The sequence below is a fragment of the Lithobates pipiens genome, unplaced genomic scaffold, assembly GCF_037356315.1.
Source record: "Lithobates pipiens isolate NorthernLeopardFrog02 unplaced genomic scaffold, aLitPip1_a1.2 Scaffold_27, whole genome shotgun sequence".
Classification (NCBI taxonomy): Eukaryota; Metazoa; Chordata; class Amphibia; order Anura; family Ranidae; genus Lithobates; species Lithobates pipiens.
This window is the reverse complement of record NW_027507788.1, coordinates 155,849,003-155,864,986: the sequence shown is the minus strand read 5'-3', so window position 1 is coordinate 155,864,986 and position 15,984 is coordinate 155,849,003. Positions and strand designations below refer to the sequence as shown.

Here is a 15,984-nt window from a genome sequence, read left to right as displayed (position 1 = left end):
GTCTCCAGTGACACCTGTGTCTCCAGTGACCCCTTGTTTCTGTGTCTCCAGTGACCACTTGTGCTCCTGTGTCTCCAGTGACCCCTTGTTCCTGTGTCTCCAGTGACCCCATGTGCTCCTGTGTCTCCAGTGAGCTCTTGTGCTCCTGTGTCTCCAGTGAGTCCTGTCTCCAGTGATCCCATGTGCTCCCGTGTCTCCAGTGACACCTGTGTCTCCAGTGACCCCTTGTTTCTGTGTCTCCAGTGACCCCTTGTGCTTCTGTGTCTGCAGTGACTCCTGTGTCTTCAGTGACCCCTTGTTCTCATGTGTCTCCAGTGACTCCTGTATCTTCAGTGACCCCTAGTGTTCTTGTGTCTCCAGTGACACCTGTGTCTCCAGTGACCCCTTGTTTCTGTGTCTCCAGTGACCACTTGTGCTCCTGTGTCTCCAGTGACCCCTTGTTCCTGTGTCTCCAGTGACCCCATGTGCTCCTGTGTCTCCAGTAACTCTTGTGTCTTCGGTGACTCCTGTGTCTTCAGTGATCCCTTGTGTTCCGGTGTCTTCAGTGATCCCTTGTGTTCCTGTGTCTCTAGTGACTCCTGTGTCTCCAGTGAGCTCTTGTGCTCCTGTGTCTCCAGTGACTCCTGTCCCCAGTGACCCCATGTGTTCCCGTGTCTCTAGTGACACCTGTGTCTCCAGTGACCCCTTGTTTCTGTGTCTCCAGTGACCCCTTGTGCTTCTGTGTCTCCAGTGACTCCTGTGTCTTCAGTGACCCCTTGTTCTCATGTGTCTCCAGTGACTCCTGTATCTTCAGTGACCCCTAGTGTTCTTGTGTCTCCAGCGACCCCTGTATCTTCAGTGACCATTTGTGCTCTTGTGTCTCTAGTGACTCCTGTGTCTCCAGTGACCTCTTGTGCTCCTGTGTCTCCAGTGACTCCTGTATTCAGTGACCCCATGTGCTCCTGTGTCTCCAGTGACACCTGTGTCTCCAGTGACCCCTTGTTCCTGTGTCTCCAGTGTCCCAATGTGCTTCTGTGTCTCCAGTGACTGCTGTGTCTTCAGTGACCCCTTGTGCTCTTGTGTCTCCAGTGACTCCTGTCTCCAGTGACCCCATGTGATCTTGTGTCTCCAGTGACCCCTTGTTCCTGTGTCTCCAGTGTCCCAATGTGCTTCTGTGTCTCCAGGGACTCCTGTATCTTCAGTGACCGCTTGTGCTCTTGTGTCTCTAGTGACTCCTGTGTCTTCAGTAACCCTCTTGTGCTTTTATGTCTACAGTGACTTCTGTATCTTCAGTGACCCCTTGTGCTCTTGTGTCTCTAGTGACTTCTGTGTCTTCAGTAACCCCCTTGTGCTTTTGTGTCTACAGTGACTTCTGTATCTTCAGTGACCCCTTGTGCTCTTGTGTCTCTAGTGACTCCTGTGTCATCAGTGACCCCTTGTGCTCTTGTGTCTACAGTGACTTCTGTATGTTCAGTGACCGCTTGTGCTCCTGAGTCTCTAGTGACTCCTGTGTCTCCAGTGACTCTTGTGCTCCGATGTCTCCAGTGACTCAAGCATCATCAGTGACCCCTTGTACTCATGTGTCTCCAGTGACTCTTGTGTCTCCAGTGACCCCTTGTGTTCCTGTGTCTCCAATGACCCCTCGTTCCTGTGTAGCCAGTGACCCCTTGTGAACTGTGTCTCCAGTGACCCCTTGTGAACTGTGTCTGTAGTGGTCCCTTGTGTTCCCATGTCTCCAGTGACTCCTGACTCCAGTGACCCCTTGTGCTCCTGTGTCTCCAGTGACCCCTTGTGCTTCTGTGTTTCCAGTGACCCCTTGTGCTCCTGTGTCTCCAGTGTCTTTAGTGACCCTTTGCGCTCCTGTGTCTCAAGTTTCTCCAGCGACCCCAGCTTCTTTAATAAAACCTGCACTTCTGTGTGTCTCCAGTGACACCTGTGCTTCTGTGTCACCAGTGACTCCTGTTATAGGGGGACAGTGCTCTGTATTCCTGCTCCCAAATTGTGCTTCTGCAAGGTCACCCTGTCACATGAGCTTCCAAAGGAGACTACAAATGGTCATTTTAAGCAGGTATGGTCCACTGTAGTCACAATCATAAAACCCTCCCTGAGAAATGCCATGCAGCCATCACTGGAGTTTATGGTCTCTACAAAGTGGTTGCAAAGAGACTGCAGGAGATCAGCGGCCCTGAGTTTCATGATACGCAGTGCACGGCACAAAACTAAAACGCATTAAGTTAGCATTTTTTATCTATTTTAAGTGGAAAGAATTGACAAGCACTGCAACTAAAAGTTTACAATTAAATCATATTACGTTTTATTTCTATTTACAGCATCCATTCACATTATACCGAGACCCTCTTCCAGTAAGTCCAGCTCAAACGACGTCTGTTTTTCTTTAGATACATTTAGCAGCCTCTGCCCTAAACAAAACTCAATAAACACATCAGTGACTAAGGACACTGTAAGCAGTAAATGAGATTCCCTGATTACACCAATATATTTTATTGATAAATGGGAGAGATAGCAGGAGAAGCAAGATTATGGAAGAAAATATACATCTACAGCGAGCTCAAGAACAACGCAGAGCGCACAATAGGACAATTATCAGAACATTATGACCCCCAAATCTCATTAGACACAGCTTATGCGCTTTTCTCCAGTTCTTTGTCAGCTTTTATTTCTGTGTATTGCATTGTTTTCCCGTTATAAACATCCTTTGCCTTCGTCCTCAGTGTTTTATGGCTTGCAGCAAAACGCTATTAGGTATCGGTATCTTGGCATTCTCCTCCTAGGTAAAAGGGACTTCCATTAAAATTATAGTTTTCTGAACCCTGATTTGTATTTGGCGGTATTAACCATTCCGATGACACATACAGAAAGACTTCTTTACAGTAAGAGCAGTGAATGTGAAATAGATTCCGTCAGAAATTCGTTCTGGCTTTCTCAGTAGATTGTTTTAACCTGTGTGTGGTTGGACAGTTTTCTGAACATACTGCGTTTAAAATGCACTGCTTCAGATGTCAATATAATCTTAACGACACCCCAAGCACAGATCTCAAATGCAGAGCGTTTACCTGTACCAGATCACATGGTACCACAGTACCACAGTACCATGTGATGTGTTTTTGAAAAGTAGAGCATGCACTAGTTTTGGTGCGAACCATGCAATTTCAGCACATGCAAATGAATGCACTGAAAATTGCATCACTCTGAATCACACTGGAATCTCACTGGAACATGGACCTCATTCCTGTGCGATTCAGGTGTGAACCAGCCCTGAATGCACCCTCTTTAAATCCCGAAACATTATATACTGTATTTATTGGCGTATAACACTCATGCCGCGTACACACAACCATTTTTTCCGTCAGAATAAACTCTGGCGGTTTTTCTGATGGAGTTCCGCTGAAACGGGTTGCCTACACACGATCACACCAAAGTCTGCTCGTTTAGAACACGGTGATGTACAACACATACGATGGGACTAGAAAAAGGAAAAGTTCAATAGCCAGTAGCCAATAGCTGACCATGCGTAATTTTTGGTCCGTCGGAGAAGCATACAGACGAATGGTTTTCTCGATAGGAATTGATTCCGTCAGAAATATTTAAAACAGATTTAAAACATGTTAACCGGTTCCCGACCAGCGAATGCCGATGTACGTCGGCAGAATGGCACAGGCAGGCATATTGGCGTACAGGTTTGTCCAATGTTTAATGCCGCCCTGCCATGGCGAGAGCGCCGCCGTCTGTGTTTTACAGAACACAAACACAATAACATGAAAGATGAGGCTGAGCTGAGTTAGTAGATAACAAATACAATGCCTTGAAAAAGTATTCATACCCAATGAAATTTTCCACATTTTCTGTTACAACCAAAATCCGTATGTATTTTATTGGGATTTTATGTGATAGACCAACACAAAGTGACACATAATTGTGAAGTGGAAGGAAATTGATAAATAGTTTTCAATTTTTGTTTGCAAATAAATATGTGAAGCTTTACACATCTAGAGAGTGAACTTTTTGCTCATTCTTCTTTGCAAAATAGCTCAAGCTCTGTCAGATTGGATGGAGAGTCTCTGTGAACAGAAAATGTAAAGTCTTGCCACAGATCCTCAATTAGATTTAGGTCTGGACTTTGACTGGTCCATTCTAACACATGAATATGCTTTGATCTAAGCCATTCCATTGTAGCTCTGGCTGTATGTTTAGGGTCGTTGTCCTGCTGAAAGCTGAACCTCTGCCCCAGTCTCAAGTCTTTTGCAGACTCTAAGCCCTTGTATACACGGTCGGAGATTCCAACAACCAAATCCGTCGGATTTTGTCCGACGGATCTTGTCCGAAACTGTTGCATACACACGGTCGGACAAAGTTGTCGGAAAATCCGATCTTTCAGAACGTGATGACGTAATTTCGTTACAATGGGACTACGTTCAGGCTAGTAGCCAATAGCTTTGATGTAGGAATTTGATCTGAGCATGCGTGGCACTTTGTCCAATCGGAATTCTCTACACATGATCGAAGTATGTCCGATCGGAGCATTTTGTCGGAAAATATTTCCAACAAGTTGGAAAATTTGGTCCGACGGATATTCCGCCGGAAACAGTCAGATGCAGACCACACACAGTCGGAATATCCGACAAAACGCTCCGATCGGACACATTCCGTCGGAATCTCCCATCGTGTGTACAAGGGCTAACAGGTTTTCTTCTAAGATTGCATCCCCACAACAGGATGCTACCACCACCATGTTTCACAGTGTGTTCAGGGTGATGTGCAGTATTAGTTTTCCGCCACACATACAGTGCCTTGAAAAAGTATTTATAGCCCTTGAAATTTTCCACATTTTGTCATGTTACAACCAAAAACGTAAATGTATTTTATTGGGATTTTATGTGATAGACCAACACAAAGTGACACATAATTGTGAAGTGGATGGAAAATGATAAATGGTTTTCCAAATTTTTTACAAATAAATATCTGAAAAGTGTGGCGTGCATTTATATTCAGCCCCCCTTACTCTGATATCCCTAACTAAAATCTAATGGAACCATGTTGTGGGGATGCTTTTCTTTAGCAGGGACATGGAAGCTGGTCAGAGTTGATGGGAAGATGGATGGAGACAAATACAGGACAATCTTAGAAGAAAACCTATTATGCCGCGAACACACGAGCGGAATGTCCGACAGAAAAAGTCAGACGGAGGCTTTTCATTGTATATTCCGATCGTGTGTATGCCTCAACTGACTTTTTTTTAACGAAAATTCTGGCGGACCTAGAAATAGAACATGTTTTAAATATTTCAGACGGAATCAATTCCTATTGGGAAAACCGCTCGTCTGTATGCTGTTCCAACAGACCAAAAACGACGCATGCTCTGAAGCAAGTACGAGACAGAAGCTATTGGCTACTGGCTATTGAACTTCCCTTTCTAGTCCCGTCATACGTGCTGTATGTCACCACGTTCTTAAGGATTGGACTTTGGTGTGATCATGTGTACGCAGGACAGCTCCATTGGAACTCTGTCGGAAAAACCTTCGGAGTTTATTCCGACGGGAAAACCGGTCGTGTGTATGCGGCATTAAGCTACTTTCACACTGGGGCGGGCGGGCACTGGCGGTAAAGTGGTGCTATTTTTATCACCTCTTTACCGTTGCTTTAGGGGCGCTATTTGGCCACTAGCGGGGTGGTTTTAACCCCGCTAGCGGCCGAAAAAAGGGTTAACCGCTGCAGGTTTAGCGCCCTTGGCCCATTGTTTTCAATGGGAAGGGGCATTTTAGGAGTGGTGAATACACCGCTCCTACAGCGCTGCAAAGATGTGGCTTGCAGGACTTTTTTGACCACCCTGCAGGCAAACCGCTCCAGTGTGCAAGCACTCAGGCTTTCACACTGGAGACACAGGAGAGGCTCTTTATATGCGCTACACAGGCACTATTTTTAGCGCTGTAGCGACTGTAAAGCGTTGTGTGAAAGTAGCTTTAGAGTCTGCAAAAGACTTGAGACTGGGGAGGAGGTTCATCTTCCAGCAGGACAACAACCCTAAACATACAACCAGAGCTACAATGGAATGGTTTAGATCAAAGCATATTCATGTGTTAGAATGGCCCAGTCAAAATCCAGACCTAAATCCAATTGAGAATTTGTGGCAAGACTTGAAAATTGCTGTTCGCAGACGCTCTCCATCCAATCTGACAAAGCTTGAGCTATTTTGCAAAGAAGAATGGACATCAATGTCACTCTCTAGATGGGCAAAGCTGGTAGAGACATCCCCAAAAAGACTTGCAGCTGTAATTGCAGCAAATCACTTGCAGAATTGAGCGATGGCGATTTGTGGCGCAATTAGTCATCAAACACTGAAAGTAATGACAGCAACAATTCTGTAACTGAGCAAATTTCAGCGTTTTTGATTTGATTACATTATTGAATACATTTTATTTTTATTATTATATTATTATTTGTTATAATTATTTATTAGATTATAATTTATGATTTTGAGTTTCAAACTTTATCATACCCGGGATGTCTATTAGACTCTGGTTTGGACAGATTTAAAGAGGAAGTAAACCCTGATGAGTTTACTTCCTCTTTCACTCCCTGCAAAGGTAAAGCATAATGGACTACTATGCATCGCATAGTAGTCCATTATGTGTCACTTACCTGACACAGGAGCCAGCGAAGTTGCCGCTGTCCCCTGTAGTCCGGCGCATCCATCTTCTCGGTGGGGTCTCGCAGCTCCACCGCTGTCATTCGGTGAAGCCGCGATGATATCACTCCCGCGCATGCGCACGGGAGCAGACACGCGCGGCAGCTCCGTCGTTGGAAATGCCGCACTCAGTTCGCCTGCCTGCTGCTGTCTATGGCGCAAGCGTCGTAGACAGCGGTGCCTGTCTTCGGGCAAATATCTCCGTATAGGTTTAGGAGATATTTCTTGGACCTACAGGTAAGCCTTAATCTAGGCTTACCTGTAGGTCAAAGTGTGTTGTAAGGGTTTACAACCACTTTAGGTGAGTTATTACAGAATTACAGGCCTACAATATAAAACACCAAATTCTATGCAAAACATTGTACCGCTTTGAGCATCAAAAATCTAACATAATAATACCGCCAGGGTGGTTAAGGTTGTAATACGTGTAAAAAAACTGGTGTGATTTTAAACATATGACTTGATTTATGATTTGTGTGAAAGGTAGTTATGAGCTGCATTGGTGGGCACTGAAATAAATTAGGACATGGTACATTTTTACCAGCATGTCCCGACACAATTTAACCCATAGCAACATGCTACAGCGCATAAGAATTATATACCGCTGTGAACAAAACAAACCTATGTGATACATTTTGACAATGTGCAAAAAGTGCATGTGCCTTATGTGCACCTTAACACGCACCTGACTGGTATGAATGAGCCCTAAATTTAACGCAGAAGTTTAGTGAAAGATGTTTTTTTCTACAGCTGCAGTCACATAACTTTCCTCCAATAAAGAATTCCCAACGTCCTGTAGGCTGATGGTTCCTGTGAAAATCTTCTCTCCAGTGTCCAGTGATGGCCGGTCTTCTTCATACTGCTATGAGGATTCTGTGAAAACAATGCAAGGACTTTCACCAATGGAGGAGAGGACAGAAAAGGGCAGGCATCCGTTGGCACCTTCCTCAATGTACTGCAATTTTTGACCTGAAGATACTAACCCTCACTGTGCTGGAAGTTCAGCACTGTGAAGAAGACCAGGCATCATTAGGAAAAGATTCTACCGGGATCATCTGCCTACAGGACACAGGACTTACTCTATTACGGTTAAGTTATTAGACTGCAACTTTACTGATTCTGGCTTATAATACTATTTAGTGTTATTAGTTCCTGGAGGCACAATAGTCCTAATGTCTCAAAGATGTTCCCAAACCTCCAGCCTCTGACAATTACTCTCCATAGTACAGGCTGATTCTAATTTGCACCTTTGGCTTTTTTTGGGGTTTGTCTAATTTTCTGAGCACTATTCAGCTTTTAATAAGCTGCACTGTCTTAAGCTTTAACACCGTTGATGTTAAAACTGGTGGATATATGTCATTTTGTGTATGTACAGTCATTTCATTTCATTCTCACTAGTCTCCAAGCCAGGCTTGACCTGTTAGGGAGAGACTGTTGCTGTCAGAGGTGCTAAAACTATTTATCACTTCAGTTCCATTTTAATAAAATTATAAGTTTGCATAAATCATATTATAAAATATTATATTAGTATCAATTTAATGTTGGCATCTTCACCTTCTGTTACTAAAAAGCCATCCTTGAGCTGCACTCAGTGACTTTGCCTAGGCTGAAATAATGTCATCAGCCTGCTGCCGTCATATCCGATGGACAGTACCACCTGCTGAATGCAACCTGTGTAAGTGAATGAGGCCTAGCTGCAACAGCCCCGCAACCTCCTGCATTGCACGAGGTCTTGGTGCAGGATCTTAGGCGATAAAATAGGCGGTAAGGTGCCTCCTCCCTGCTTGTCAAATGCCCCCTGAAAAACAATCCAATGTGAATCGCTCTTCAGAGGGCTGCTGCAAGCGTAAAGTAGTCAACTAGCCCCAAGGCTCCGTTCACATCTCTGCAGGTGCGATGGAATGCTCAAGTTTTTGTACGTCGCATTAAAGGAAGCCCATTTATTTAAACGGGCTGCCCTAAACACAAAAGAAGTGCATGGCCCTCTTTTAAAAAATTGTCCTGCAACAAAATGCATGGTACTTTGCTACTTTGTGTGTTTGTGGCAGACTGGCTCCGGGCACCAGAATTTACATGATTGTGTAATCTCTGAGCCAACATCTCGGTCCAGGAAATAGATGGTGACCGTGGATGTTGCCTCAACAAAGATAGTTCCGACTCTTCTGGTTCAGGACCAGGTTGTGTTTGTCACTGCAGTGGAGGACAAGAACCTGGCTCTGCGTCAGACAGGGGTGACTAGATCACAAGATTGTTTGAACAAGATAATGAACCCCATTGGCGGTAAAACAGTTGACATGCATGTATTTTAAGTATGTATTTAGTATGGCTGTGGAAATGAAAGAGTAATTCCTCGATTAATCGAGAAATTTTTTTGATCGTTCAAAATTCTTTTGATCGGTACTCACCACTCCCGGCTTCCGGGTCTTCAGGGAGTTCTGTCGGAGATGCGGTGACATCACAGACATCAATGTCACCGGACTCCTCTCCTTCCCCAAGTGCCTCCGTATGCGAAAGAAGGGAAAGTGGGAGGAGTCCAGTGACGTTGAAGTTCTGATTGAACGTAATGCGTATGGGGGAGGAGCTACGCATGATGTCACCCACTGCTGCCCTACGGAACTAACACGATTTTCGGCTTTACATGCTGTGTTTTTATCATCTTTATGTGAGTAGTTTGTGTTTGAACACAAGAATGAAATCTTATACTTAAACGGTGAGCATTTAGATCTTTTCTTTCTACCCATGACCTGGCATCCTTGCTGAGATCTAAGGAGACGTGAGAGAAGTTTATGGTCCGTGTTAACCCTTTTGATACCCGCTTGCATGACCACCTGTTTGCACAGGGGTCCATGCCATAAGGTGAGAGTGATTAGTTAGACCGGAGGTGGAGGGATTGTCACGCTACTGTGGGAAATAAAAATGACTTACGTTAGTGCTACAGTTTGAATTTAAAACGTATTTGTGTGAACTGTGAAGTTAAGTCATGGATTGTGGAAACTAACTAGTGTCGGGTGATTGTATATAGTGTATACCACATTTACCACTGACTAATGCAGAGTCGCAATGCAAGGAGATCAACTAAAAGTAGTTGGATCTGTATGTGCATTATAATTAATCAAAATTAGTTGATTAATCGATTTAAAAAAAAACGATTAATCGAACATGAAAATTTTAATCAGTAACAGCCCTAGTATTTAGACATTCAGCCCCGGAGGATTTCCACTAAAGTACAGGAGGCCTTTAACCCATTCACTAACATGCCGTTGTTTGCAATTTTTGTGCACACATGATAAAATATTCATTTTATGTCTGAAGATTAGCTCAGGCCCCTAAACGTATATTTTATTCTGAAAGCAGAGACCCCGGAGAATACAATGGTGGTAGTTGCAATTTTTTGTATGTCAAATGATATTGGTGGAACAGTTTGTCAAATTGTCAGTTAAAATATGCTACAGTTAGATTTAGTACACCCAAATGCAAGATAAAGCCCAACTTTTTGGTAAAATATAAAAGATGAGGTTAGTAAATAGATCACATGATAGATACAAACTAATTATGTTACCTTTATATCTACTCTAACAAAACATAATTTGATCAGTGTTCTCTGTGTTTGTACCCTGGTTTTTGATTGAGTCCCTACATAAATCGATCATATGAAGTAAATCGGGAGGAAGCACATCTTATTTTGTGATCAAGATCACCTAAATGTGGTGAACTGCAGGAGCCGCCTATGGTTAAACGCTATCGATTTACCTTTTATGATCAATTATTTTTCCTGCCACAACTTGGATCAATCAAAACCCTCATTATCTGCTGGTCAATGGAGGCTGCTATACCCAGAAGTGGTGTAAGGGGAGGCAAAGCCACATTCATTCCCATGGTTTGTTTTGGAATGAGAGCTTATATACTGTTCAATGTGCTGGAATTGTGTCTGGAGGCCTCAAAAGCCAGGACCAAGGTAATTATATGTTTCTTTCTTTGTTTTTGTTTTGTTTTTTTTACTTTTTTTTACTTTTTGCACCTGGCTTATTTTTCATAAGGCATTTAAAGGCAATGTGACTTTGGGGGATAAAGAGCTTTCAGTAAAGCAGACCTTGCATTTTCAAGGAGGGTCTACATTAAATACACCCACAATAAATCACACACCCTCTAATTAATAATATAATATTTTATTAAATACACCCTTAAAAAAACACACTCTATATATATATATATATATATATATATATATATATATATATATATATATATATATATATAAAAGAAGTAGACCTTTTTTTCAAGCAGCCTAGTGGGTGAAATTAGGCATTACTGCATCAGCCAAATTTTATTTGTAATCACTCCACAGCTCCCCATGTATAGGGACCCAGCAGCAATCCTCACCCCCACCACCACCAACATAAAAAAAAAAATGAATAAAATTTTTATATGTTGCCATTTACATTCACAATGGGTATAAAAATACCCAAAATGACCCATGTGAAGTGCATCCAAATAATTGGATCCCAGTTGCAGGTGTGCTTGTACCCTAACTGCGTTCTTCCTAACATTATGAGACACCATTATTAAATGGTCCTTTTAAGCTGATACATCTCCTTTAGTTTGTGCAGTTTGCTGACATAGATAACTGCATGCCGTATAATGAAGACGATGTCCTGAATATGGAATTGCGGCAGGACATACTGACGTATACCTTCCAGGCTGAAGTGTCCTAGAAGCATTCATCATATTGCCTGGATAAATCAGTGTCTGCAACCAATCAGATCTAAGCTGTGCGTTTTTTTTCAGGCATACCTGTTAAAAGGAAAAATATAACAGTTTTAGGTAAAAATGTTACTTTATTATTTTTATGTTTATACATTTTACATTTATATATATATATATATATATATATATATATATATATATATATATATATATATATATAGTTTATACATTGTTATACAGTATTTTTATCTTTTTTTTTTAAGTAATATATTCTTAACCATTGTATACTGGTATATTGTTTTATGTGTATGTATTGTATATTGTTTTTAATTTGTATATTGCTAAACATTGTTAATAGTGTTATCGCAAGCAATGTTATTAGTCCTGTTCAGTTTTCTCTCTGGACTACAGAACAACCCCTCCCCTCCTTCTATGTCAATCCCATGAAAATGAGAAGAGGAATAGATTTTCTGTAGTAGTCCTAAGCCCTTGTACACACGGTCGGACATTCCAACAACAAAATCCATCGGATTTTGTCTGACAGATTTTGTCCGAAACTTGTGTTGCATACACACGGTCGGACAAAGTTGTCGGAAAATCCGATCGTACGTAACGTGATGACGTTATTTAGTTACGACGGAACTACGTTCAGGATAGTAGCCAATAGCTTTGGTCTAGAAATTTTATCTGAGCATGCGTGGCACTAGAATTCTCTAGACACAATTGGACAAAGTCCGATCGGTTCATGTTGTCGGAAAGTTTTATAGCCCAGCTCTAAAACTTTGTCCGTCGGATATTCTGACGGAAACAGTCCGATGGAGCCCACACATAGTCGGATTATCCAACAACATGGTCCGATCAGACATTTTCCGTCGGAATGTCCGACCGTGTGTCCAAGGGCTAACACATTTCCTGTCCTAGGGTGTCAATGCTACTCCTCCATAGATACAGAGTTGAGCGTGAGCTTGGAAAAGGAAAAAGTGTGTTACTTCCAGGCTCACCAGGTGAAAATAGATTTTAAAAAGCCATAAATAAAATGACTGCAGCTACCCCATCCAACATTTGCAATATATTATATTTCTTTTTAGACATGGTTTATAGTGGTTGTATAGGCAGAATTTTTTTACCTTCATGCATTCTAATCATGAAGGTAAAAGGCCTTCTGCATGCAGCCCTCCCTAAATACATACCTAAATAATAAATAAAAGAACAGGGTCAGAGTTCACGCTAAGAACACGTGATGGAAGACTACCACGTAAAGTGGATCAAGCAAACGTCTCACCCAGGGCCGCTGATAGGCCAGTACAACTGGCCCTGTTGTACTGGGCCCGGCCAGCAGGGGGGCCCGGGCAAGCTGAGCAGATAAATAATTAATATATAAAAAAAAAATCCTCCAGCCATGGCCGATCAGAGTCCGTCCGGCTCAACTACCAACCAAATAACCCCCACCACCCCCCGGTTATTTTTAAGGTTTTTTTTTTTGTGCAGATAGCTATCTGCAGACTAGGTGGCAGCAGGGGAGGGACTATTTCCTCTATCTCGGGTGGGAAGAATACCTCTTCTGCACCTGCTCTTCATGCTGGCTGTGGCTCAAGTCCCAGCCAGTGCGTCCTCTATCGTGCCGCCCCCCTTGGCGCCGTGGAGTGATTCCTCCCCCTCCTCTTGCGAGAAGTGTCAGTGAGGCGAGCGGCGGTGGCAGAACACAAAAAATAAGTAGCTGGCATCATTGACATCGCATCTGAATGGAATCATTTGTGGACACTCCAGTCCAGGCAGCAGCAGGATCAGGGAAGAAGTGCCTCATGGAGCCCAGCTAAAAATGACACAGGTGTGTGCTTGCTTGGGGGGGAATTCAAGATCTACTACTGATGCAGTAGCGTATATACATTAAGGTATTAGCAGCATGGGTGGCACTGTCTGTAGCAGAATATGGCATTGGTGGCATGGGTGGCACTGTCTGCAGGTAGCACATGCGCTATGGCCCATAAGACATGTGCTGCCTGCAGACAGTGCCACCCATGCTGCCAATACAATATTGTGCTGCAGACAGTGCCACCCATGACGCTAATGTCATACCGCATGTGATGCCTGCAGAGACAGTGCCATCCATGCTGCCAATGGCATTATGCCATTGGCGGCATGGGTGGCACTGTCTGCAGCACAATATGTCATTGGCGGCATGGGTGCACTGTCAGCAAGTAGCACATGCGTTATTCCATTAGTGTCACGGCTGGCACTGTTTGCAGCACGTTACAGCATTGGCGGCACTGTCTGCCGGTAGCACATGCTTTATGGCCCATAACGCATGTGCTGCCTGCAGAGACAGTGCCACCTGTGCCACCAATGCCGTAATGTGCTACAGACAGTGTCACCCATGCCGCCAATCCCATATTGCGCTACAGACAGTGCCGCCAATGCCGTAATGTGCTGCAGACAGTGCCACCCATGCCGGCAATGCCGTAATGTGCTGCAGACAGTGCCAGCCATGCCTATCACTTGTAGACAAACCTGCACTTTGTTTCAAGGCGGGGTCTGGGGAGGGGCTGGGACAGGGCGGGGCTGAAGGAGGGACCATGGGCGGGGCCAGGGGTGGAGCTGAAGGGGGCCCCGTCAGGTAGGCTGTACGGGCCCCATGATTTCTATCAGCGGCCCTGGTCTCACCCAATGGGGCGGGGTTTCAAAACAACTGCAACTATATACAGTACTTCTAAAACAAAACCAAGGGTCAAACGGAGATCCCTCAAATAAGTAAATGATGATATTATTAGAAAAATGAAAAAACTTTATTTATTAATTTACAAAAATACAATAACAGACTGCCGATCAATTGACCAACAACCCTCCAAACTACCAATCTCTAAAATAGTTGGACGACATTGTTGCAAAAATAAAATCACACACAACTGGGCCCAGTACTGCACATACATGGCGTCCTGACGAAGCATGTGATTGCGTGCAAAACGCATCGACGTAGGCAGCACCTGTGGGCCCGGAACCTGCCTACACTTCCCATGCCAGCAAAGTAAATCACGCCACCTTTGACTAGTCCATGTAGGACACGGCACACAGCACGAGAGTGGATGCGCTGTTGGAGCATGCCAAGTTTGTACTGAGTCCTGTCTTGTGATTTTCTCAGTGTGGGAACGGAGAAGAAAACTGGAGTTTAAAGCTATCAAGTACCATCTAACGTCATGGGAGTGACTTAGTATGGGGGCACTCCGAGGGGGGGAGCCAGAAGGGCCGGCGGGTGTACCCAGAAGAGGAGAATCGGGGCTGCTCTGTACAAAACCATTACACAGAGCAGGTAAGCATGACATGTTTGTTACTTTAATAGGAAAAAAAATTAAAACCCAAAGCTTTACAATCACTTTAACCTCCGACTTGCTTCTGTGTTCAAGTTCCATCACCATTTGGCCAGCTATGGCTCCCTTTTAGTGTCCATTCACATCTCTCGATGTGATTCAATAATGCATATTTCTGCAAAGCATATTAATACATGTTACATGTGATAGTGCTTTGGAGTGCTATTCCCTTTGAAAGCCACCTCAACATGCTAAGGCAAAGCATCTCTAATGCACGTGTTGCAATGCACTACAACACACATTGTAATACACTACTATTCATTGTGGTGCACTGTACTGCCAAAATTGGTGCGTAGCCGTTATTATGGATGTTTTGGTGCATTGCCAGCCTTTTATTTTGAATGGGCTGCCTGAATACCATGCACACGCTCCACGACGTGCTAAAAAAGTGTTAAAAAAACAACCCTTGTTTGGGGCAAATTTATCAAGCAGTGAATCCAACATTCAGCAAACATTCACTGCAGGAGAATCTCCCAGGTCCATGTGCTTTGACTGAGAATGAGCTCGGTCCGGTGCAAACTTGGTTCGGCAGAACCTTTAGGAAGCTGTCACATGACTGCATCTCAATGGCATTGACCAAATATGGAAGCATAGCCATACTAGGTCAATGATGTCACTAGCACCCCCCGCCCCTTTGTGTACATGAAGCTTTTGAGTGGGGAACACCCTGGCCACAGCTGATTGAGCCGAAGGGGAACCAATCATGTGACAGAGCCCAGTTTATTCATTTTCTCCTTCAGAGAATGGTTGCTGAAGGTCTACTTTTGTGTTGGTGGCAACTTTTTTCTACCAAACCAGTCCAAGTTTTTACAGAACTTGTTTTCAGAGCAGATTTGATTTAACAAAATATTTGTTTATGAGATAATTATTCTTCCTCTGTAAACACTTAATAAACTGATAATTTAATCTTCATATCTTCTTAATGAGTTTTTTTATTGGAATGATTGTTGTCTGGCAAAGTGGCACATTACTAATCTCTTTGTGTGAAAACTGAAAACTTCATTTCAATCACAGATCATTTTTTTCAATTAACCCCCCAAAGAGATTAGATTTCTCCGCAATCCAGGAGGTGTTTTCACTGTCATGATGTCACAATTATGGGTCGGTTTGCAATTAAGAAGAAATTGAGCATGCTGCGTCTAGAGAATACCTTCAAGGAACTTTGAAACAATCTTTTGTTTAACCACTTCAGATCCCAAAGCCCTAGCAAGAGCAAATTCTACTTTTTTGCTGTAG

General features: G+C 43.4%; 1 long non-coding RNA gene across 2 annotated transcripts; it reads right to left on the bottom strand.

Annotated features, from left to right (window-relative positions):
- Positions 1-2,269: 2,269 nt before the first annotated feature.
- On the bottom strand, positions 2,270-11,474 carry LOC143934271 (uncharacterized). 2 transcript variants are annotated; one of them, XR_013263240.1, is made up of 3 exons: positions 11,373-11,474; positions 7,368-7,555; positions 2,270-2,767 (listed from the first exon to the last, which is right to left on the bottom strand). It is a non-coding gene; the product is annotated as an uncharacterized LOC143934271 (long non-coding RNA). The 2 variants fall into 2 exon arrangements; XR_013263239.1 differs by lacking the exon at positions 7,368-7,555.
- Positions 11,475-15,984: the final 4,510 nt, after the last annotated feature.